At 40.1% G+C, this 26624-nt stretch overlaps 1 protein-coding gene across 1 annotated transcript in view; it reads left to right on the top strand.

Annotated features, from left to right (window-relative positions):
- The first annotated feature begins 861 nt into the window (after window positions 1-861).
- Window positions 862-26624, top strand: part of map2 (microtubule-associated protein 2) — an 85202-nt gene continuing 59439 nt past the window's right edge. The window contains exons 1-2 of the mRNA XM_027291147.1: window positions 862-949; window positions 26313-26365. The gene's annotated coding sequence lies outside the window, so the exon portion shown is untranslated. The remainder of the gene's footprint in view (window positions 950-26312; window positions 26366-26624) is intronic.

Consider the following 26624-nt stretch of genomic DNA (forward strand, 5'->3'; position numbering starts at 1 on the left):
TGTTAATGTTGTCATGTTAATGTTAACATGCTAATGCTTATTGCTAGCGCATCAGCGTTAACATGCTAATGGAAACATGCTAATGTTAACATGCTAATGCTAACATGCTAATGTTAATTGCTAGCGCGTCAGCGCTAACATGCTAATATTAACATGCTAATGTTACCATGCTAATGGTAATATGCTAATGTTAATTGGTAGCGCGTAAGCCCTAGCTGCTCCTGTGTCTAAATAAACATGTTAAAAATGACTATTTGAGGTGTGCTTCTTGAATACAGACCCCCGGCAACAGCCCACTCGTCACTCTCAAAATGTCTTTAGAAATGTTCTAGTTTTTCATGCAACTGTTCTCTTACCTTAAGAACTGTTAGTTTTTGTCTACTTCTGCTTTAACTCTGCTCTGTGAAGAACTACAATTCAGTATGAAAGGTACTACATAAATAAATAAAGTTGAAACTGAAGTTGTTATAGTCGCTAAAATTACTTTCACAAAATGAAAAGTGAGGGGCTAGCTATTCTGGCTGATAATTGTATGCTCAAGGTAATGCCAATAATAAAGAGTTTCATGGTCAGAAATGAAATGACTGTGAAGCATGTCCAATAAAATACAACGGTTTACGTTTATTAACCAGCATGAAGCTAAACAGGCACCAGTCAAAACATGCAGTCGAGGTGAGCAACAAACTAGTTAATGTCAGCTACAATTATGTTGGATTAAAGTAAAGTCATAATCTATATATTATATTATATTATATTATATTTATATATATTTTTTTTTTATTATCCCCATGAAATGAAATGAGAACGGATGGAGCGCAACACCGTAATTACTAGAGCACGCTAACAATGCAATGGGTGTGCCTACTAGAGGGATTACGGTAAATGTAGGCTGCGGAGCCTGTGTGTCCGACAGACCGGGAGTTGCACTGAAAGACGCTGCGCCGAACAGGTAAAAAAAAAAAAAAAGACTTCTTTATTTCTACAACAGCGTGATAATCCAAACGAATGTGAATGAATGGCAATGACTCAACAACAAAAAAAAAGCTTGCGGTATTAGCAGTCAGAGGGAGTCTTTTTTTTCTCCCCGGCAGTGAATGAGCATTTCAGCAACCATTGAAGCTGAAATGATGAGGTGCCCCCTCTCTGTGTGGATGGAGAAAGGACGCATTGTTCGTCTACAGCAGAACTGGGTCTTGGTTCTTATGAGTCTGTGCTGTCTAATCTCTGTTTTTCAGCCAAGTTTTACACGAATTGTGTTGCGGAATTAGTCTGATATAGGGACACAGCTCAGCAACAGATCAAGGGAGCAAATCTCCGAGGTAGGTAACACCTACTGACTGTCTTAGCCATTATCGGTCCAATTACGCACTTAAATGCTTGTTCTGTGGACGGATAATGTCTGCACTATGCTTCTTAAAGGCTCTACCTATTGCGGTCACTGCGGGAACTTGCCTTGCTGCGGTGGGAGTGCACGACTACCAGGCTGTAGTGATCCTTTATCACATTGTAGGAAGCTATAACATGAGGTCATTGTGAGAAAAGAAATGATTGAGAACAAGCCCCTACAGAAATATGATGGTGGGTTATAATGTCAGCAACGCTGCCTAATAAGAGATAGGGATGGAGAGATGTGTGCAAATACAGGTGCTGAGTCATATTGGCTGCTTCTTCTCACATTGATCACACAAATTAAACCACCAGTATGTGTGTCCGTGCTTATCATTGTCATCGTTAACAATTTTTAGCTGTTGCAGTCATGGTGTTTTTTCTCAAATCATGCACAAGCTGATTATATTGTTAAATTTTTAACCCCTTCTTTGTGATAAACCCAGCACTGCAAATGCAGCTAAAACACTCTGCGATCATTTACCTTCATACTGATTGAATATTAAATCGTGACATGATAGATCTCTTAGACACTTGTAGGCTCTACCAGTCTCATTTGCATACAGGGGCCGGCTATTGATTTCCCTCTGTCGTGTTCACTTTCCAGCAGTGTGTGCAGATACATTTAAATGCCTGATGCGTTCAAGATGCGGCTTGGACCTCCTCAGAGCTGAGCGAATTGGGCTCATACTCCTGGAAGATCAGGCTGGTAGTCAATCGGTTTCTATTATTCCAACCTATAGGTGTACTTTTTTGCCTTCTGTATCCGCTCAGTCAGCACAGGAGGAGATTCAGCTGTGTACTGACAAGATTTTTCGGCCATTACATGCTTCCAGCCTGACTGTAAGGAAGGACAGATGAGAGGCTATGAGCAAATGTTTGGGAGATCCACCACATTTGGCACTTATGGTTTGTTGTGTGTTTCAACATAGTATCATAACCTTATTATTTAATATATCTGTTGGGTATAATTTGCAGCCTCTAAAATGTAAAAATGTCAAATTTTAGTGCTGAATAATTGATATGGATTTTGTTAAACACAAGTGCAAGTGACAAGGTAGGCAGGCTGAGTTTAATGATTGTGGTTTGGTAAGGGATTACAGGAGAAGTGGATCATTTTACATTTAGAAACTCTTTGTGAAATCTCCTTGTTAAAAGCTGATTTAAAGAAGTGATTTGATAATAAGTGAATATTTATTGAGTATTTGTGCAGATGTCAAAGTGATGCATGGATGGTCTATACCTGAGCTGAATCACTGCCTGGGTTGTTTGCGGTCGATACAGTAGGAAGTTGGATGTCAGTCAGATATCACTGACTTCACTAACACAATTTTCTTATTCTTTGCTCCTACTGTTTACAGATATACCAAATTAATTCAACCTCAGTAGTGGTGTTGATTGTGTGATTTATTATGTCTATAAATTAAGCATGAGGTGAGTATCTACCATAGCCTAGTGTGGTTTAAATATGAGTATTGTCCAGGAAGAGTTACTCATAGAACACTTAAAAAATGTGAACAATTAGTCAAGAAAATTCAATACAAAAACAACCAAAAGATAGTCAATACTGAAACTCTCCCTTGGGTTGTCACTGGCAAGAGGCAACTGGGTAGCAGTAATTGGGTAGAAGAGTGAGGGAACCTGAAAGTGGAATAAATGTTTGTTTATTTGGCTAGAACTGGGGAATTGATGGACGCTGGTCTTGGTGGCAGTCGGACACCTGGTGGTAACATTACAGACCACCTGCAAGAGAAATTGGCTCCCACGGGAACATTGGAAGACAGTTTTAACACAAAAAGACAGTGAAGAAAAGTATTTTGAAATATATAAATATTATAAACCAATGTAATGTCTGTTTAAAAACTGTCCACTGCAGTAAAGGACATCGACAGCGGCAACTCTGTTTTCAGCTCTTGATAAGATTGTTTGGATAATTAGGTTAAACTGGGGATTTGTTGTTGGACCACATGTGTTACTTGCCCTAATGGACTCTAACTGTTGCACGCTAATGCTCTCACAATCCAATACCTATCTCCGCAATTACATTTACGGTATGTGTAAAAAAAAGGATTGAATGGGCCGAAAGTACGACCCCGGCTCTACAAAAGCAAAATACGACAACTACATTTCTCGGCTAGGTATCTAAAGGAAACATTCTCTGAACTGATTATTTTCATTGCCTTCGGTCCAGTCAGCTGTCGGGGTGAGCAGTCGAAGCAGAGGTGCCAGCTTAGGTAGCACTGCATCAGGCAACTTCACACTTGTGTGGTGGCACGTACTGCAGGTCAGCTTTACATAAGCCGTGTGTGTCAGTTAGACAACCTAATCCTGATGCCTACAAAGATATTTAGTCAGCCGAGCACACACACACACACACACACACACAAACACACTAAAATATACACAAAACAGCCCTCATTTGTCACAGTCAACGATTGACGTAACTCTCCTCATGTGTGTTTGTGTTTGAGACAGAGAATGTGAGAAGTGCTCTTGTGTAAAAGAAGAGAGACGCTGTGTGATAGCTTTGGCAGCAGCCGCACCAAAACACTCAACGGGCATGTCTGCCAGCTAGTTGCCAACCTCGCTTCCTCCATCTCTGCCTAAGTAAAGTAATGCAGGTTTTTAGGAGATTAGATCATTGGTCATTGTGCTTATGAACTAATGAGAAGATGCTCCTTTGCTTTATGCATAACACTTAAGTGTCAACTAGGGCTGTAACTAGCCTCAACCGGACATTTTCACAATGTTGAACTTGTCCAACTTCTTGAAGACTGCTTGTCATAACTTCACAATTACTTAACATTTACTTAGCTCTAATTGACACCATGTCAAAGAGACAGCACAAATCATTACATTGGTCCTCAGCCTGAGGCGACAGAAGAGCTGAGTAAATAAATTTGTGCATTTTTTTATTTTTATTGGTGGACTGGTAACTGTTCAGGCTCAGTAATAGATGGATAATGTTACCAGCTGTTATCCAACTTCAGACTTGAAAGGTGTAGGTTTTGCCATATTTTATGTTGTTTTATACATTTTCTTGTTCAGGCGGTTTCCTTTAGCTTGTTGTGTGGCTACTCTTGGAGTGATGTTGGACCAGTTAAATAAGAAGCTAACTAAATAATGACAGTAGTAGGTTAGATGCTGGTAACTGTTCACGTTGCTTTTTCTGAAGCTGCAGTTATATTTGTGTATTTGTGTTGTACAGAAGACCATTTTGCTCTGCGATCCTCACTGGTATGTATGTGTGTGTTATTTGATATTGTGTTATTTGATATGATTCATTTGATAGACATGCCTTAAAGGTACCAATATGAAATGAAATGAAATGGTCAAACTGCAGGGATTAATTTGATTGCCAATATTATGTAACAATATGAGTATTGATTAGCAGCTAACGGGTAGAGTGCACTCTGTGGCCGATTCAGTTAATATGTCTTTCCATTGACCAATCGATTGGTTGAGGAGTAAGTAGAATGTTAGTTGACCATGATTTTCTTTAGTTGACTATAACTCTACTGGAATTAGGTAATGTAAACATTTTTGCTTGAATAATAATGATTATGTGTCTATCATCTGTACTGTATTCATACTTTATACTGTCTATCAAATTAAATTTATGTCATAGCAGTCTCTTACACATAATATGTTATAAGTTGAACAATTTTAGACAAGGCAACTGCCAAGGCCCACTAAAGTATGGCAACCCATTAGGGAAAATCTCACATCCCTCCATGGTTGTGTTTATTTTGAGAGAGATGGAAGCAGTAGCAGATGTTCAGTACAGAAATAAACTAAAAGCTCATGCTACAAAAATGTGACACTTTTATTCATTTAAGTGGTTGTATTTTTTTCATATGACTATATAAATGTATAAATTACTTGAGGATTTATTGAATTAAACTGATCACACTCTCGACACTCTTATCGCTCCACTTGTAGTTGACCTCTCCTTTCCAAGGTAAAGTAAATAAAAAACAAAGTGGATACAGGGTCCATAAAAAGCTAGCATGTTGTTGCTCAAGTGCTTGGCATTGTACATTAGCTGGCTGCTTATGTTCAGCTTTATTGTGGAGGGCAGCGGGCCAAGGATACCTACATGGCCTGTGTGATAATAAACTCATATTGACACCTGTAGGTGTTTTCTCAGGTCAGGGTCAATTACAGAAGGTTAATTAGGTTGTGTAGTCAGTATCTTCAGCAGATGCTATCTGAATAGCTTGACTGAGCAATCCACTCACTATTAAAATAACCTATTCTAGATTACAGTTAAATGCTTTTCCCAAATTCAGTTTCTCCACTGAATAGAATACCACATTTTACCTGCGAGACTCAGAATCAATACATTTACAATCATCTCATTTCCATAAAAGAAAAAAGCTTACAGATTTTGCCATCATCGCATATAAAAAGGGCAAGTCGTAAGTGTCTGTTAGCGTTAAAAACACTGACTTCAGTTGTTGTGCATTTGACAGTCCTGTCAGGGAATGAGCCATTCACAGTCAAACCGTATCCAGCTTTGGCTTTGGTTCAGGAGTGGTATGGCTGACCTCACCTGACCTGCAGCTAAAGCGTATCCACTTTGTCCACTGACAGATTTCTTGCCACTACACAGCACAGTGATTTTCCCATATTTGAAGTGTCTTGTTGGGTCTTCCTCGGCTTTGATTTATTTATTTATTTATTTTTTAGTCCTGAGGGACACTTGGGGTTGGGTGAGCTGACCTTTTAGTTTGTGGAAGGCTGAGATCAGTCAAGTCAGACCACAAGAGGCCGTCCCAACACCTAGACTCTATCTGTCTTCCTGACAGGTCTGAGTTCGGGATAGACCACTGCTGTTTGTAGCATACTTATAAACCTCCTTAAATGGACCTTTTTAGTGATGAAACTACAGTACACTTCCAGTTTCGAAAGACATTGCCTTCTCATTAGATGCATTCAGTTGGTACACCTAGATAAAACTAACACGGGACTCACACAGAAACGTAAGCGCCACGGAAAGGCTGCGCCACGTTTTAGCTCCGTCCTCTGCCCGGCGTCAACTCACACCGGGCGCATGTTTGCAGCGTAACGGCAGCGTAGTGGGCCGGCCGTATCCTGGATGTACGCGTGACCACGCGATAAACTGTATATAAAGAAAACAACAACAACAAACAGCTGACTTTGCTTCTCCGACCTGGAGGAGATTATAAAAAGCATCTGTTGTGTGTTGTTCCACTTCAACAATTAGTCTCTCATCGTTCATGTTGAGACGCTTTGATCGACTGACTGCTCACCTGGTGCCACCGGTCATGACGTAACTTTGGTGTGAAGTTGTGATAAGCTACATGAACTGCATATTGTGTTTTATTTTGAAAGGGGGCGGAAGTTTATTACGTTGATTCTGTGTCGGATTTCCTGTCTGGTGCCATCTGCTCTGTCGAAGTTTACGAGGTTTAGCAGCGGCTTGCGTGAAAAATAGAAATGTTATGGAATGCTCGCGCCGTGGTGCGGAGAGGCGCTTCTTGGACGCTCCACGGCGCGCCCTGTGTGAGTGCTCACATTGACTAGACTGGCAGCGATCTGCTCCAGTGACCACGGCGCCTTGATGCAGACTAATACAACAGTCCATCCGGTACAAAATATAAAACAAACCTGTACACTAGAGAAAGTACAGTTGCTGTGAACGACACGACAAGGCCCTATCTAGAGGCCGTGTTTAGTTTGTATAAGTGGGAAGTCCGATTAGAAACTTAATATGGGAAAATGACGAGAAAGACTTCCTATTAAACAGATTCCTGCATTTGAATGCAAATCTAAAATTAAATGCAAATTGCAAATTAATTGTAAATGGTTATCAGCAGATGGTCAATGGGTTCTGAGATCACGTTTTTGGCCAGTGTCAGTGCCTCTTTTGCTACCCACATGGACTGTGCAACCAAAGGCTGCTCGAACGTGACCCTGATGCACGTGATGTTAGTCGCACTATAAATGGAAACCAGAACAATTCCGGTGCCAAAATCTTGTCTTCTCTTGCCTACAGATTCTGCATTCATATGCAGATATCTGTGTATAGACATAATTGAAGTTAAAAATATAGTAAACATAGTATTTTCAGGTCATCTTCGATGGATAAAAAAAATTTCTCGTCTGTATTTACCCACTTAAAAGATGCACCATAATCTTTTTCAGCTTGTTAAGGGCATATAGTTAGCCTTGAACCTGAAAATATTGCTAGTAGAATCTAGAAAACTAGACTGAAAATGTAGCAGGCTGACAGAGATAACAACAGCTGCCATTACTTCAGGTGTTGTTGTGTGTCTCATTTAAGCACAAGAAGATGCTTGCAAATTTTTAGGGCTTGTTTGAGAAGCGTGTACAGAGTATGTATAGAGGAGAAGCAAGTAAACAAATAAATAAATAAAAGATGCAACAAGAAGTTTGAATGGTGAATTTATTTTTGGCACCAGTCTGATGTCTAGGATGTAACTATTTCTTTAGAGCCGTATTCTCTTCACCCAGCAGTACATGGCAACGCAGATTGAGACCTCATAGAAAAACATGTGTGGGCTGAACCAAGAAAAACATAAGGGTGAGTCACAGCTCACCTAACTGTTGTGTTGCCTCTCCTCGAGGACAGCATGTGTGTGTGTGTCTTGCATCTGTGTGATGGTTCAGTGTGTGCTCGTGTGTGTGCGTGCACCATTGTTCTCGTACGGTATCACTCTGTCTGTGTGTGGGAGTGTATATTCGTGTGTCATTTACAGTTTTTTATGTGCTTGGGAAAAAAATGAACCTCAGTGTCTTTCACTTTGATATCTCTAATTTAGTTTGTTTCATTTTGCTTCATCTAATTCAGTTTCACTGAGTGGTTTCGTGCATCTTGTAGAATGGCTTATAACAAGCTCCATAGAAGAGTGTGTGGGCATAGATACCGCTAAATGGCTTGCCAGTTAGAGAAACCTCAGGTGTATGATTGTTTTGCTATCATCAAACGCCATTGAAGTTGCACTGGAAATACCATTATAGCATAGCCCCCTTTTATAATCTTGGTAATTGGTTCATACCCGGTTCGTGGACCATGTTTCTGTGCAAGAGCAGGAAAAAAAGAAAAAGATGCATAATACATACATTTCTTTATAACTGGGTGACGCTGTTGAACCTACCTTGCTTATTGACAACTGGATAACACATTTCTAATATCACTGACATCATTATTTGGTAAAAGTCAGTGGTGGAAAAAGTATTGAAAATTTCTACTGAAGTAGAAATATTGTTATGTTACTGAAATATTACTCAACTACATTAAAACTACTGCTGTTGAAAATACAATAAAAGAAAATAAAAAATACTGGATTTTAACCAGGGATTTCTTTCAATGGAAAGGAGAGATCCATGTAGAAAATATCTGATAAATGATAGATATAGCTTGATATTTTGTCTGTTAAAAGCCTACTAAATCTGTTTTTCATTTATAAATAGTACACATTTCTGCAAACCTGCAAACTACCAGCCAGGCCAGAGCCTAATCTGTCTGTTTGGTTTCTGTTTCTCCAAATCGTCAGTCACTAAATTACTCCCAACAAACCTGTGCTTCCTGCAGCAATTTTTGTCATAGTTTTCTTTGACTCGAGTGCATGGAAAATAGAACAGATGCTGAAACTATTGCTGCAGATTGCGAGCTGGCTGCTGAGCCCTGTCTGAACACCCCAATTGGTGGCACTTTGCGGCACCTGTGTGCCCCCAGCGCAACAAAAATGCAGATGAAAGGTTTGGATATAAGTAAAATGCAAACCTAACTAAAAGTAAAATTACATACTTGACAAAAATACTCAAAAGAATGACATAACATGAGCAGTTGTAATTCATTACTTCCTTTCCTGGATACAGCGTTGATCAAATCCTCCATGGTATCATTGAATGCGTGAGCAGTACAGATACTGGGTCTCAGCTAGCTCTTTATCAGAGCCAAACCCCCTGAGATGATCAAAAGATGATCCAGAAACAAACATCTTCCCACCCAGTGCCCATCAAATTCTCACCACCTCCATGTCCACAAGGGTTTAAAAAGGAAATAAATATAAGTCACATATTACGAATACCCCCAAGCCATCTCTACATTTTCCTCTTTCATCTTTACACTCTGTCTTCAATCCTGCTCCTCTTAATGGTTTGTGTTGGTGAAGCACAGAGGCTGATGGTGACGCCCACCAAGGTCTGCGACACAGCTGAATGACGGCTCTGCAGAGGAATAAAATATTCGTTTTTGTTTTGCAACTAAATGAGGAGACAGACAGAGAGCACTCAAGTGAAGAGCACATTATGACCTTCTCTCAGTCTGCATTAACAAACATCTTGGATACTGGCACTGTATTCAGAAAAATACAAAATAAAACCTGGTATATATTTACAAAGACAAATTATTCACACCAGAGATGCATTTAAACTAACAATGAGGGGTTAAATGTTACCTGAGAAAGTGATCTGTGTATACGGGAGACGTAAATTAATGTCTTTTTAAACTGAGCTAAATCAATTTAGTATTTTTGTAATCACAGTAAGGGCATGAAAATGGACTAAATGCTGAGTCACCATTTGGCCACAGCTGACGTCTGATTTTTTAGTTTTTCATCGCCTGCTGTTGCTGGAAGTGTCACCATATGCTTTGTAAAGTGTTTGTGATGTGTCGTTCTGAACTTGTTGGAGATCTGTGAGAAATCAGAGCTTAAGAACGTACACGTTACACACGGCAAAGAAACATGAATGATTCCCGTATTGTTTTGAAGTGTTGTGTTTCATCTTTTCAGCGCTCGCCTTTGAGGGAGGCAAGTCATCCCTCTTTCGGTTACGTAATAAACACCCATGCCTACACACCTGCAGACCCACACAGAGAACAAAAGCAGACACTGAAACATGCATGCTGTACGTACAAAACAAAAACATCTCTTGGTAGTCAATTAGAATAGATGACTAAATGATGCATCTGGTAGTTTGTGAAACCTTTTCAACACTGTTTGACATTCTGTGTGTTATACTAGACTTTTCTATTCTTGACAGACCAATCCTATCAAATAAATTCAGTATGGCTGTCAGCGAATCCTACTTGGAGCAGGTTCTGTACTACCCCAAATACCTTAGAGCTTTATTCAGAGATATCCACTGTCACAACTTGGCAGTATCGAAGATTATCACAGATATTATTCTGTGCTTCCTTCTCTAGAATAACTACAGGGTTGACTCTTCAGGAGGAGGGAAGCAACTACCCTCTTCATTTTAAACACACGCTATCTCACACAATGTATGTTTAGGTTTTGTTACTACTCAAATATTTTGTTGTAAACAAAGAAAAGTTGCACTTGTCCTTGATATTTGGTCTAACTAAGTCTAACTAATAAGTTAATAAAACACGGCATTGCAACATCGTAGGTTTCTGAAGCTTAGTTTGGTGGCTCTTGCTGTCACCATTTTGGCATCTCATGTCTGCCGGCTCGCAGCTAATACAAAAATAAGTAAGGACGTGAAGCGTTGGTGGAGCTGAGTGATGCCTCTTTGCTGAAACAAGCCATCTATGACAGCACCGACCTGTCACTCAAAGCGTCCATTTGTCCTGAATGCAGAAATGACCAACAACCATCAGTTCATTCACATCACACTAAATGCTAAGTGCAAAATGTATGTTAATTGGCCTTAAAGTAATTTGGTTATATCAGATTTATAAATTTCATGTTTAAAGTTTTTACTCTATCATAAAATGTTGAGTCATTAATGAATAGATTTTTTTTTTTCAGTGACTTTTCAAACACAAAGTTTGGGATTAAAAAAGTGAATAAGCAATAACATGGATCAACACCTCAGAAATATCCTTCTCAACTCCTGGAAAAAGTGACAGAAATATTGTGTTGCTGCTGTGCATACTTCCTCATGAAGTGCACTTCAGCCAACCAAAGAATGAAGGTACTGGTGTGTCCTAAGATGAGTGCACCATGAGCGGAGCTTTATACATTGTCCCATTGTGCGCACTGCTTCCTTTTCCATCCCTTCATAGGAAAATGGATCAAAATAAAAGCAGCTAGAGCTTGTCCCTTTTACAGACATTTTTCTTGCACTTTTTACCACAAGATTTTGCAACTGTGCCGTAAAGAATCCCCCCAATATGCTCCCTTTGCTTTAGATAGATTGATCTCTGTGTTACGGAAGCAAAACACGGAGTTGCTCTTCCAGCAGTTGGGAAACTTTTACTTTGGTCTTTATTCACTGACAAACTGTGTTTGTCATTATTTTCTGCCTCTCTTTCTTTTGCTCCACCACAGTTTTTGTGTTTGTGATTCGGCTATGTTACTTACCTCCTCTACCGTCTCAGAGGCAGAACAATAATGACGACCCATCTCATCCTACCTGTTATACAGAACAGCAAGGCAGAATAAGCTACTGCCACTCGTGTTCATTGCTCGTTATTATAATAATAAAACCCCAAACTATGCTAGAGCACGTTGTATTTCATATCTAGATATGCAGTATAACAATTTCAAATGAAACACCGGGTGAAGGGTAGGTGTATGTTGAATCATTATTGCACTGGAGCAGTTAATGGAGCAAGTCTGTTCCCCTTTTTGAAACTACTGAATAGCAAAATGTATAGACATATCTAAATGGACTAATGTTTCAAGAACAAGGCTGGTTCAGGGAGAGTTGCACAAAAATGTTTAAGACTTTTTGCTCAGATATTTTGTATAGCTCTGCTGTCCATGGCGTCCATCTGCCTCTGTTTTCTTCTTTCCATCACCTGCAACGATACATGATAACTTATAACAGTGAAAAGCATAGAGGCCAAAAGTGAGGGCATACTAACAACCCCCACACAGTGCAACACAATCAATACAATGGTTATTAGATTACCAGGATTAAGAGCTAGTTTATATAGGATTAAGTGTGAGTGGGAACCTCACTGCTGGAGGAAATTACAGGATTATACCAAATGAACAGTGGGCTGGATTATTGCACTGGCAGAGCACACACCCACATGCACACACAATGGGCAATTGCAGGAAGATTATGTCTTGCAGAGAATTTGGTGATTTGGAAAAAGGATGGAGGTAAGAAGAAAATTGGAGGTGGTTTTGTGAGATGTTAAAATTAAATCTGTGAAGTCCTTTCTTGTTATTTCACACTAAATGGCTTTGAACTACACAAACATACCTTTCTCAGTGAAGATGTCATGCAGTACAATCCCACTGACAAGCAAAACAAATGCAGTAGAGTCTTAAACTTAGACAATTTACCCGCCAGACTATACAAAGGTTTAGTGAAATGACTCGACACAAGCACATCTAGAACAGACATTTACTTTAACAAGTCATTTCTTCTCAGATTCAGTCTTGTAGTCAAAAAATAAGACCTCTGAATGCCATGTGTTCTGGCACAGATTCCCTTGATTCAAGAATTGTCTTAAAATGCATGTCTAAATGATCTAAGCCAAAATAAAGCAGATTAATGCAACAGATAATAATTATTAATTCTTATAATGTCTTAACTAGTCAATGAGCACACTGACAGATTGTTTTACTGTTTTAAAGCAAATGAGGTTTCAAAATTCAAATACATTTGTTTTCTTTTGGTCATATTAAAAAGGGCTTAATTGATATCCATCCCTTTGTTTTGTTTCATTTTCTGGTTTAAGCACCGGTGTGCTGTACTGCCGGTATGAAACGTCACCAGCTCTTTTAGTATAAAAGGTTATTCTGAAATATCGTACATGACTGTGACCTCACCTGCTTTGCCCATATATTGAACTGCCCAATACTTAACTCACTTAGCTCCAAATAGCCCAGATACACCCTCAGCTGTCCAGACTAACCGCCACTAGCTTACATTCAGGGCTGACAAGGTCAGCTGTAGTCTGTTAAGCCCCGGTACACTCTGAATGGTCCCAATTAATATTACTGTAGAATGTCAAACTCCCCACCATCCTCACACATGCACACAAGCACACACAGAGTGAAGCTTCTGGTCCATTAATGCAATTAAATCCATGTCTTTCTCTTTGATTTGCTCATTGCAGTGTTCTGCTGTGGCTTGTGCAGGTTTAGGTGCCTTTCTCTTGTTTTCAGCAGCAAGGGCTGGAGGGATAAGGGGTGAAGGAATGTGGAAGGCAGTGTTTGCACTCTGCCACATAGTCACAGCTCGCAGGTGACAGCCTCGGATCAGCATGATCATTCTCCCTCTCATTCCTTCTCTGCGTTTTTTCATGTATGTCAAGTGTGTGTTTGCTCAGCCGTTGCATCAAGCTCCCCCTTTTTGCTTCCATGGCAACCTGGTGCTGGTAGTCCAGTTGTGAAGATAATTAATAATTATTGCTCCATGATGAGAATGGTGTGAATTTATGTTACATTTGTGCAAAGAGAAGTAGAAAAACAACCACGACTGACAAGTTGACATTTATTGAGTCGGTTTTATTAGCAGTAGAAGCAGTCCAGGTTAAGATGTTTTCCATAGCTTTGCTGGAAAAACAATGCAAATACATGGTACCAAATTCAGTAAACAGCAGTAATTATCTGAGCTCTGTAAGACATTCCCCCCCTCTGGCTCTTTTAATAGGGTAGAGGTGAGAGTTACACTTTGTGCTCAGTTTATGTTTGATTTGGAAGGCGGCCATGATACAATGAGCATACAGTAGCTGTGCTATATTTTCTGACCATTTCTATTTATTCCACTATCACACGGCCATCCCTGTGGAACTCACTGATATGAGTCCTTAATATAAGTGAATATTGTGGATTGTTCATTTGCGACAAATGTTGAAACAGATACCTGAGCAACACAACTGAAACACATCAGGTGAAGACAGCGTTCATAAAACACCAAACTCCCATCTTCTGTGACACAATTTAAAATATTGATACCATATTTGTGCAACATAGATTAGACTGTTTGACAACAAAGAAACACATGAACAAATATACCAGACCTACGCACACAAATGTGTCATAATTTATGTACTTATTGACCTCATATCCTCCTCTTATTGTCTTTGAGTGTCTTACTAGTTGCAATGCTACATCCTCCTCCTCATTGCTCATTCCTCATTCCTCCTTAAATCTCACTCCCTCATCCCACCCAGACCCTCCTCCTTGTTTACATTACGATGATAAAGGTGGCCAGAGCTAAGGAAAGTCAAAAACCAAGGTCAAGTTATTGTATTGGTCTGATGGTGGATTGTGTTTGTGCTAATTGGGTTATATTTCATCGTACTGTTGCATTAGTTGACGTTATGCTTCAGTGTCTTCGGTCACTGCTTATTGATTATTTGAAGTTACATAGAATTTGTTGGGTTGTAGGCTCTGCTCGGCTCCAACGGCTTCCCATGTCCTTTAATACCTTATTATCTTCACCGACGTGCCCTCTAAAGACAGGTTCACTCAGTGTGAAGGGGATTTTAGAAGTGGCAAGATTGTGCATGAAGTTAAAGTCTAACTGAAATTAATTGCATTTTTTTGCCTCTTAATAATTTATATTTGTTTTTTTTTATTAATTTGATAGAATACCATTAGGTGCGGGCATCGACAACACTGACATTATTTTGGACTGCAAAAAGGGATGACTCAATGTGTTTTCAGTTCAACTTTAAAGCGAGTGGACTTGAAACAAGGCCAACATGTTTAAATCTCCACAGGGTCGAAGTTGTCACACAAAATCACTCCACAAACAGACATACATCTAGCTAACTATTGCTAATATCTTTATAGTCTGGAGTTAGTAGTCAATTAAATTAAACAGCCTGTAAATGCTCCAAGATTATAGTCTGATAATAATCAACCAAAATATTTCCAGTCATGAGTTGTTGTTCCTTTTATCTCCACAAATTTTGTCCAGCGGCTTTAGAGCAACGGGATTGTTTGCTTTTTTAAAATATTTTTTTGGCCTTTTCAAGCTTTATTTCTGATACAGACAGCTGAAGAGTAACAGGAATGTGGGGAGAGCAAGACGGGGAATGACATGCGGGAAAGAGCCACAGGTCGGATTCGAACCCTGGGCTTCCGCACCAAGGACTAAGCCTTCGCACATGGGGCCAACTAAGCTAAACGCTGCCCCATCAACAGCCCTTTTTGAAAAAGAAAAGAGATATGTACCTTCACTTAGGCTGAATCAACTAATGCTGTTATCAGTTGCCATGGAGACTGACTGAGTTAGGGTGTTGCTGTGGAAACTGAGTGACTGCTCATCACCGCCCACAGCAACTCTCCACACTCCCTTCAGCCAACCAGCACCTCACAGAAACCCACACGCACAGACACACATTGAACCCCAGTAAATCTGTTTTTATGATGTAACAGTTTTTTTATTATTATTTATTTATACTAACAGACAGAGACAGCGTACAAATGTGCAATGATCAGCTTTGGCAATATTGTTCATGTAACAAGAGGCCTAAATTGAATTGAGACATGGAGGATGATTGATTGGTCAATCATCCTTTCATCCCAAATGTCACAAAGCACAATAGCAGCAGGATGGTAGTTTTGTATTTCACCATACAATTTCACTGAATACTGGACATTTAAAGTCGACTGTAACAACAGTAAATACTGGTTGCTGTTTGAATGGATCAGTTAGGATTTAAAGTACCACTCCTCCTCGAGTTACTCCCCATACTGTAGGCCTTTTTTTACACAGTAGACACTTTTACATGGCAAAGCCAGGGTGTTTGTCATGACATTAACAATGGTTTTATTCTATTCAGGTATCCCTGTAAGCCATGACAGTGTGACTGTGACAATACCAGGATCCCAAAACTAAAGCTAAATGAAATGCAGCCATCATTCATTTTGTTATTTACACCTGCACTTTTCATACTGTGGCATGACAAAATGTCTGCCATGTGAAAGAGGGCAAGATGTTCCTGTCTCATTCCCCTGATGCAAACTAGACCTTGACATGTAAAATGTTTGTTTAAGAAATACTTGATTGTTTATACACTTCTTTATGTATCAGTTCAAAATAATACAAATGGCTATAAAGGAGGGCTATAAAATGAAAGAGGGTAATGAAATCTAAGTTTGCATAACAGCGGTTAGCGCCGTCACCTCATATGGCAGTGCACAGGGAGATGGTTCTGGGTCCGGCATGCCTTTCTGGGAGAGTTTGTGGCTGTTGCTGGGACCTTTCTGTTGTAGTTTGCATGTTTGACTCATGTCTGCATCTGTTCTCTCCAGGTACTGTGGCTTTCTCCCACAGTCTAAAGATATGCAGGTTAACTGGTGACTCTAGGTGTGAATGTGAGCGTGAATGGTTCTTTGTCTCTGTGTCAGACCTGTGAACTGGCGACTTTTACCCAATGTCAGCTGAGATCAACTCTAGTCCCCCGTGACCCTGATGGAGATAAGTGATCATGGAAAATGAAATTTACAACTTGTGGAATGATGCAACTAGCCTTCTAGTCCTGGTAGCCCTCCAGTTTCTAGCCAATAGCAGTTTATTCCTACCTCCCTCTCTGCTTTTGTTTTGTTTTGTGTTTTTATCTCGAGATTAACATTATTAGACCCATGAACTTGAGCAGGACTTTCTGCAAGCAGTTCAACATTAGTTTTGTTGCCTGATAGTGATACAAACACACACTGTCACTGTGTAGCACTGCCTGAGAGGTGCATAGAACAGGCTTCGCAGTCAGTCCCATATGGTGATTAACGTAGGATACACTAAACATAACTGGAATCCATTCAAGTGTTTTTGTCACAGGTTTCTCAGTGCCAAAAATCATATTTTACTGCATTATGGAGGCCATAGGATGGAAATTAAATGAAAGAAACGGTCAGACAGGACATGTTTTATTTGTAGGAAGCATATTTTTCATGTTTTCTATGGTCCTTATGCATACCTCTTTGTTTATTTAGTTTTTTTTATTAGTCAAGCGTTGATGTTATCCAGCTGGGATAGGCTCCTTACTCATAAGGATGAGCGACCACAGGAAATAGATGGATAATTATGTATGTTAACCTCCAGTTGACATGGATGTTAAAGTGATGAAGTAATCTCATCCTGTTTCTCATTGATCCGTAGCCTTTTGTCATAAAATTACCAAAAATGAATCAGTGTAGGCTGTTTTCTCACTGTGTCTGCCAGTGACTCTTGTAGTACAATGATGAAGAGAGACCAAATGAAGTAAGGCATAGAAAGGGCTACATAAAGTCACGTGCCACTGAACACAATGACCATTTGTATTTATGACAGTGTTTTTTCCATTTGTCTTTGTTTGTTCAGTACATCCTCATTTCCCTAGACAAACTGTCAAGGTGCAACTGCACATTCCTTTGAGGATGCTGGTGCACAGAATGGTTGTCAGCAAATTTTTTTATCCAGAATAAACTATCCAGTCTGCAGTAATGAGCACACCATGATCACTGATGCTCTTTAAAACTAACGTTTGAGAAAAATCTAATATGAAACCTGATCTAAAGACTATTTTTGCCACAGATTTCACAGTCGAGATCCGTGATATGCATCTGCTAGTGAGTATTTGAGCACGTGTGTCCATGCACTGTAGGTTTGGTGTGTTCACAGATCACAGACTAGGGAGCCTTCATGAGCTAGCTGGTAACATAACTGAGGGGTGCTGTTTATATTGCAGCCCACGCGTGCTCATAAAGAAGCTGTGAAGACGCTCACTCTGTTGTTAAGAGCACCACCATCTGAAGCTGTACGACGTCTGACACCGTCAGGGCGAGCTTTTCGTTTGATGATACATATGGCGGCTTCTTCTTCACTGTGACTGCTGCTGAGACCGAGAGAAAGAGCAGGAAAGGGACAGAATGAAGGGGAGATAACGGGCGAGAGGAAAAAAGAGAAAATCTAATTTTAGCAAGGTCATTTATTCTTTGTGTGTCAAGCTTTTGTTATTACTTTTAGTATTTTCCTCCTCCTCTTTTAAACACAGCAAAGAAATTAAATGTATTGAACAGAAAAGGACAGAGTGGAAATGACTTCCATAATTTAGAGTAACAGAGGTTATTTTCAGACTTTCACTCTCTTTCTCTTCTTTTTCGTCTCTGAGTTGATTTCTTTTCCCGTTTTCATTTGCGAATGGAAATTAGGAGTTATTTTGGTCGATTGTCTGAAAGAGCCACAGTGCTTCAGCAGGATCTTTTTTTTAATCCCCCTAAAATATAAACATTCACACATTATGCATTGTGGATACAGTGTTTACTGCAGTAACATGATCCATATAGTGTTTAACTACTGTGCAGCAAAAACACTAAAAGGACAAGTTATAAGTAAGTTATAAGTAAATAACTGCTGAGGGCCCTTTAACCTTCCTCATCACTCTTCATCACCTACACTTTTCCCCCCTCTGGATTCATTTTTGTTATTGGACTCCTGGATTGTGACGGCTTCATGTGAAAAGTTATGTTAGGTACCAAGATGTTTAGAATTCAAACAAAATGTTGAACTAGGGCAGTGGATGCTAAATTAAGGGTTGTGTGTTGACTGGAAACTTTTGGCTCACGGGGTTTGATAACAACTGGCTGGATAATGAGACCCAGTTATGAGCTTTTGTTTTTGTGCTGTTAGATTTTCATTTTCTAAAAAATGAAAGACCCTACAAACTAATCGTTGTACTTCATTTAAGGCACTTTCATAGCCCGAGGGACTTAGTTTGATTGGGTGGGGAATACCGAAAAATATCATACCTTTATTTGATTTGGTTCACTTTCACACTGCACTTTTGAAAAACAGACGAAACCGCCTGGACAATGTTATGTAGCTACAACAGCTGCTCGTTTGGGGCAGTATTGCCCGAAATGAGCATGAGGAAGAAGAAAACCTGGCTCATTGATTGGCCAGGAAAATGGAGCAACACCAAATTTATGCAGTCTTGGGGTTCCTGTTGTTACTTTGGTGTTCAAACCTAATTGGTTTTTCACAAAACGTTGCCCAGTATGAGAAGCAGCACAAGACGAATGCAGTACCGAAAAATACGGCAGAGAGTGAGCGACTTCGGTGTGCTGCTATGATTACACAGACGCCTCTCTTTGGTTTTCTGGATAGTCCGCTTGCATTTCCCACTGTAAGCGAAGAGCACCAGGGTTAACTTGCAAGCGAACCGAGACCCACCGCTTTCACACCTGCCCAAACACTATGACAATATGCAAGGAAACAAACTATGGTCCGTTCAAAGCGGACCAAACAGTTCTGGTGTGAAAGCCCTTATATTTTAAACTTTAAGCAACAAGTTACAGTAATGTACTTTTATTGTATGTGACCATTTGACATACCAGAACTAACATGGTCTAAATCTTCTTTTAATCTATGTATGTTGACAAATGAGCATCTCTTTATTTGAGTAAATCCTTTTTCCTGGATGCGAGCTGGCCATGTTATGTTGTATTCAACAATGAACCTGCTGTAGCTGATTGACCTTCTGGATCCTTCTTTAGACAGTAACCTCTTCATAGTCAGACACTGTCGAACTAACAGCAAAGTCTGCATGTATGAATGCACAAAATATTAAGCAAACTGGATTTCTCTTTGATGTTTTTTCATATAGTGAGAGATTTTGATTAGTAAGTTTGACTTTGCCAGTGGTGATATCCATGTTCTTATCCACTGTTTTTATGCCTTATAAACCATGTACATCATGTACGGTAAGAGATATGTTATTATTGTCTATAGGGGTAGTTAGCACCACAATAAACTGCATCATGTTCAGTGTTTCAGACGTAGACTCGATTCCAAATTTAGCTGATATTAAATAAGAATTAACAGCAACTGCACACTAATCAAGATGCCATCTAATTGAAACAAATGAAATAAACAAATACTCCAGCAGCACTCATTTTTAATGCGGGCTTGTGTGTGCTCCCGCTGAACAGTTCAAGGCAGCATCTTCCGAACCCCACCCAGCTGAAGAGCAACTGATGTGGCTTCAGAACTGACCACAGAAGCCTGGGAGGATCCGACCAGCTGGCTGCTTGTGCTTCATTTTTTCCAACATCCCAGCATGGAGACACTGTAGAACAGAGGCAACAGTACAAACAAGGCAAAAATCTGGCTGCAATTCTGGGAATATTCATGCTTGAAAACGTGCAAGAAGCTAATCATTTGCACACAGACATTTGGAATTTGAGTGTTGCTTTAAACACTAAAGACTGAATTTTCTATTGACTGTAATAATGCATCACACTTGACAACGTGCACATTTAACATATGGTTATGGATGACACAAATCTCTTTGCCCTTGTCTAAAAATGGCATTAAGATATGTTTCATACTTGTGGAATTTCCTGTCTTCTTGAAACAGTAGGACAGAGGAAAAACACGAAAGCTTGCCCCAACACCTCATTTAGCCACAGATGTGGGTGTCTGTAGTCATAAAAAGGACACTAGCAGTCATATTGTTAATCTAAATAAACAAACCTGAGGAACAGTTTACTTCTTAAAGGCTAGACAGAGGGTGGATGGCAAGGCAGGCAGGCAAGCAGAAAGTCCTGAGGCTGGAAAACAGGTTTAAATCTCACAGATAGGCAGGCAGGCAGGCTAACTAAACCAATGCAAAAATAACAGGAACGGGAAGTATACCACATAAACCAACCGTGAGTAGAACTGAGTCCAGCAGAGGCTGAATAATTGGCAGGTGTGTAGAGAGAACATAACCAGAGAGCCAGAGTGAAGAATGGAGATCACACCCCCACAGGAGAAGAGGGAAGCGAGGGAAAAACACTGAGGCATGCGAGGCCTTGAACATAATGCCTTATCATAAACATCTTTGATCGACTTATTAATTAATGTACTAATTGTTTCGGCTTCATATTACGGTATTGATTATTTCTCTCTGTCTGATTACCTATTATGTAAGGTCACTGGCCTCAAAGTTTGGTACCTTTACAACGATCCCCGAACAAATTAAAGTCAAACAATCACATGATGAAACAGTGTTTCTCTGTGTGTCACTGCAACTAAATATTCCCATATATTATGCCAATATTGTTCTTATTCTCTTTTTTCAGTTTCTCTATTTCTCCTGGCCTCTTCCCACCTCAGTTAATTGCCTACTTTCTTTGTCCTGCTGCCTCCTGGTGTGTATATCCTGTTGGCATAATGAGCTTTTGCTGCTTTTCTTGGGGGGCAGAGTCTGTTCTGTTTACCTTGGTGTCCTATTTCTGTTTTTACCAAAACACAGGTAGGAACATAACTACTCTTTGTGAGAGCTACTTTGTAGAAACCTTGCTAGGATGATTAAGGAAAAAGGGCTTGAAGTAGGTATAATAAGTTAACATCTCCTTCCAGAAGACCCGATAGTTACGCTAGTCATTGTAAGAATTGTATGAATTCTTACAAATAAGGCGAGGTGTCATTTGAGAATTTCACGTTTTGTCTTTTGTAAACAAAGTGACATCTTGTCATTGAGTTGTCAGTCTGTTATCATAGTCATAATAAGAATAATACTCCAATTCTTCTGAGCATGGTGGGAAATACCACGTCACTTTTCCAGTGTGAGTAAAATAAACATGTTTTTTTGTAAAAGGCCTCTTCTTTTTGCCAGAAAGACAAATCTGCTAAGTGCCCTTGGGAATAAACCCATTTATTATTCCTCTGGATGTTGATGTCCTCTGATGATAGTGGATAATTTGATTTCCGAATCTCATTTCAGGGATTTTGCAGACGCAAACATAAACTGGGTGAAGTTTTTATAGTCTGTCTCCTTTCTTTCTTTCTGTTCTAAATCTAATCTCATCACATCAGAGTTTAATTCCATGGTTGTCTTTTTGATCAATAAACCTGTCCCAAGTAGACGATAATTTTATGAGTCATAATAGCCTTGCTGTTTCCTCCTGGCTGAAAAATGCCTAACTGTCAACAACTCACTAAGGACTCAATGTCATACCTGATACCTGTTTGGCAGTCACTGTCTCACCAGCTGAACTCCTGATTTCATCTGTCATGTGATTCTCTGGGCCTTGGCATGGAGGTAAAATGTAGTTTCTTCAAAGATGAGAGGGCAGAACCAGTGGAATAGGTGAATCACGTACAAAAAACAAAAAAATGGCAATGCTAAAGGTTACACTGCATGTGCAACTTCAGTCATAGTCAGACAGAGACTGGAAGTCACTTATTCCAGTGGAGGGGAGAATGACAAACAGTAAGAGACTAATCCTTTACGGTAGTTGGAATTTCATAAACTCTGCGTTGCAACCAGACCTTCAGTAAAACTGTGTATAGAGAGAAAAATAAACCAGAGACAGTTCACATAAACTCTAACACGAACAAGTAGCCTATCAATTCGTGTAACAACAAAGCAAACTAGGTATGCATTGCAGTATTAAGGACTACAAAAAAGCAAAGTGAAAAACAGTTTCCCACATCCAACCTACTGCTCTGGTCACTGGCTTCAAATGAGGCCAGACGTTCACGCAATTTCTCTTGACTGTGTGAGGGGAATTTTCTATTCTAGCATGCCACAAATCCGGGTTACACAAGGTATATAGCATATGTTTTGAGGTCACTGTAGGGATAGTGTTAAATTTGAGATTGTTAGGGGACACTGACTTCTTCTTGAGAAGCAGAGCAGCTGTATGTTTGTGTTTAGGAGAGTAGGCACCTTTCTGGTCATTACTATGGTTGCTGAAGTCAGAGGATGGAGCTGTCTAACTCCCTAGACACAACACATGGGTAAATCTACAGAGTCTGATCACAATGTTGGGCCACATATATTTTGTAGTAAGTAGATTGGGTCATACATACAGAATTTTTTCAGCTTTTTTTCCAGGAGCAGGGATTGCGTCAAGAAAAACAGCCAGGAGCAAGTTGTGCATTAAGTGTAATCTTACCACCCTTTAAATGTACATATACTAAATGTATATATAGGCGTATTAATGCACGCTTATCATCACAGCATGACTGCACATCCAAAGCCACCTGGTTGTATCTATTCATCCATTCAGCACTGCATTATATACAGTAGCAGAGGTAATTTCTCTGACACAATGACCGGGCCCAGGCGTTAATGATGAGCTGTGTCATGTATAAAAATATAACTTCTTTGTCAAACACCACTTGATCAGATTGAGATTAAGAATAGTTCTTGTTGGTAACAGCATGGCAGACAAGAAGCTGAGCAGGACAGCCCGCTGAGGTCTCTGATGAGGTGTAAGTTCTCATCCGTCAGAAGAAAACTGCAAAGGGCAACCCAGCAAATACACACACACACGCACACTAACTGTTTGTTTGCTATAAGCTGTTCCGTCTCACAAAGAGTCTGGGCTGTTGGTCTGTGTTGTCGTCATACAACAGCAAGACATAAAATTACACTGACAAGCTTTTATGCTAATGATTTGTTTCTTTCTCAAACGTGGCCTTTGGAAATAAAAGAAATCCTAGCATGAAATTTCATTCTTGAGATTTTTTTTCTTGTTGGAACTGCTTCACATGAAGGGTAAAAGGCTAATGATTTAAAAACATTTTAAATAATGATGGAAATTCAGACAGACGCTGTGCGATAACGGTGCAAAGTCTCACGATCTTCAGTCTTCAGTTTGATCAGATAGAGTGGCATTAGTGATGAAGCTGTGAAACAAACGCAGACACTGATTAAACGAGTGTTGACATCGTGTTAAGAAGTTTACATTTCAAAGACGCGTAATAACTAAGATGCCAAACCATGTTTCTGTTTCTGTATGACAGTTAAACAAATTAGGACCATGGCTATTATCAATTCATTAATCTCATTAATTAATACGTAGGAGAAAACAGAGTAATAGTGACGTGTGGGTCAAGGTTTTTAAGACCTGTACACATTAAACTTGTTATTCACGCTGCCTGACCTGCACACATATCTGTTATTTAATGTCCCAGACCCGACCTGCAATCTGCCAACTTAGTGCTTTATCGCCAGGAATGCAGGCCACAGCACTCTCCAAGGGGCTTGGGAGCAGCTAGTGAGCTGTCCTGAGCTCTTTTTTATTTTTTTCTCCAGCTCACAGTATTACATCAGTGAGAACAGGCTAAATTAACTGATGGATTGTTCTTAACTTCATCTAGGACCACCTTTGGTTAGTCCTCAGAAAAACCTCTGTACTGAAAACTTGATATTCAGACTCTGAAACAAGATATATTTAGAGACAAATACTGCCAATCTGTGAAGAAAAAAAACACTTGAGTTCTGTAAACTTTGAAGAGCACCTTCATGTGTAAAGTATGAAGGAAGGGCAAGAGTTCAGGTTTGTGTCCACTGTGTGTAATGTTTGTTGTGTCCATGGTCACAAGCTTTTTTTATAATGATGAAGAATGAGGCTTCCAGGCACTCAAGATTACTGAGAGGATTTCAGTGAAAGGACCTTGGTAGCACTGTATCAAAATTTTATGGATGAATCAGCAGTTTAGGCTGAATATTCTAGTTTCCAGGGGAGGAGATAGCTTTTATAAATAACCAGCACACTGAGAGTTTTTCCTCAATGCTTCTAACTTACACATATGCAAAATGTATAATCTATGATAAACTATAATCAAGCTGTCCCACACTTAACTACTATACAGAGATTCCAGTGTTTTAAGTGTCTTTGATCATGTACAGTATGAAAGGAGAGGGTGAAGTGAGGGCTTTGCAATCAGCGACTACACTGCCATAAGTCCTAACCACTGGTCGGTCCTCTGACTCCAGATCAGATTCTGGTGGCCGGACCGCTCCTGTGGGTGGGCATGGGTTCAGCACCTTCAGCGAACACAGACCCCACAGTCCGAGAGCTGAGAATACTGTTTATTTTTACCCCATTTTAACATCTAATTTCATTTCTGTCGATATTTTGAATCACGCTGGGTGGTTAATAACACTTTCTTCTTTGATCTGGCAAACTGTGCTGTGCAAAAGTTTTTGCCCCCTTCCTGATTTGTCACACTTGACTGGTTGTGCCACCCTCGGCGTCGACTTTAAGGAGCAACAATTAGTTTGGTCATTGGTAATCTGTCAATTTGGCTAGTTTTTGCAAGGATATATCCCCAATGGTAGATTCAGGACGTGTTATAGTGCTTCCATGTCTCAGACGTCCTTGGATTGTGACTACCTTACCCTAATCCTCAGAACTGAGTAAGATTTAAAAAAAAAATCATCATAAGGGTATATGAGGTATAGATTATTGGACATGTCACTGCTTTGACATAATGACTTATGTAGTCTATTACTAGTTCAGTTCTTTTCACACCGACATGAACTCATTGCCCCCTCTTTCTGAGATACTCCCCCAGCGGTCCACAGTGTCTACACATGCAGCATGTCAGACTGTGGCTGTTGGACTGAAGCCAATTACTGTGTGTCTGCTCCTGTGTGTGACTGTGTATCTGTTAAATAGAGCTGCATGTCTTTTGTTTACCCTTTCATGAGGCTTGCAACTGTCTGCGTGTTGGTGTGTGTGTGTGTGTGTGAGAGAAGAGGAGTGGAGATACTGTACATCTGAGTCTTTTTGTGGCTGTTTGTCGGATGAACGCTGCACATGTGGCTTTAACAAGCGCACACACAAACACTGATAAGCTCTCTTTCTTGCCGTCGCTTTATCTCCTCCTCTCTTTCTCTCATGTGTACTCTGCTATTCCCAGCTGAGTGATGGCACAGGGCTTCCTTTAGATCCACAACTGATTGGACACCACTATCAGTCGTACTCTCTCACCTCAGTCGCTTCGTACTACTTTCACACCTCTGCCTCTTTCTCTTCCTTTTCCATCTGTCCCTAGGATATACAGACATTGTGTGTGTGTGTGTGTGTGTGTGTGTGTGTGTGTGTGTGTGTGTGTGTGTGTGTGTGTGTGTGTGTGTGTGTGTGTGTGTGTTTGTGTTTGTGTGTTAACCACAGTGCCACCTGCCATTGCACTCCCAAAGTACTGGCAGCCAAATCTAATCTCTCTCTCTCTCTCTTCCTCTCTCTCTCTCTCTCTCTCCCTTTCTCACTTGTCCTCCCTCAAACTTTCAGGTCTCGGATGTTATCCGTTCCTCTGAGCTGCGGACAACATCCCATCTAGCCAGGTGAGTTTTCTCAGTATCTCCCCCCTTCTCTCTTTGTTTTGCCATCTCTCCCTCTTGTCTCTTTCTCTCCCTTTCTCTCTCTCTTCCTCTCTCCACTGCCTTATGGATGTGTGTGCTGCTGCAGAGATGCTGCGTCACTGTGCCGCTTTCATATAGACACACAGTTGTAATTTTTACTGTAGGAGAGAAGTGGCATTTTTATTTTGTCCCACCTGTTTTTCTATCTCTGTTACCGTTATCTTTGTTGTTGTATTTGAAA

This window comes from Larimichthys crocea, chromosome XVIII (genome assembly GCF_000972845.2).
Source record: "Larimichthys crocea isolate SSNF chromosome XVIII, L_crocea_2.0, whole genome shotgun sequence".
NCBI lineage: Eukaryota > Metazoa > Chordata > Actinopteri > Sciaenidae > Larimichthys > Larimichthys crocea.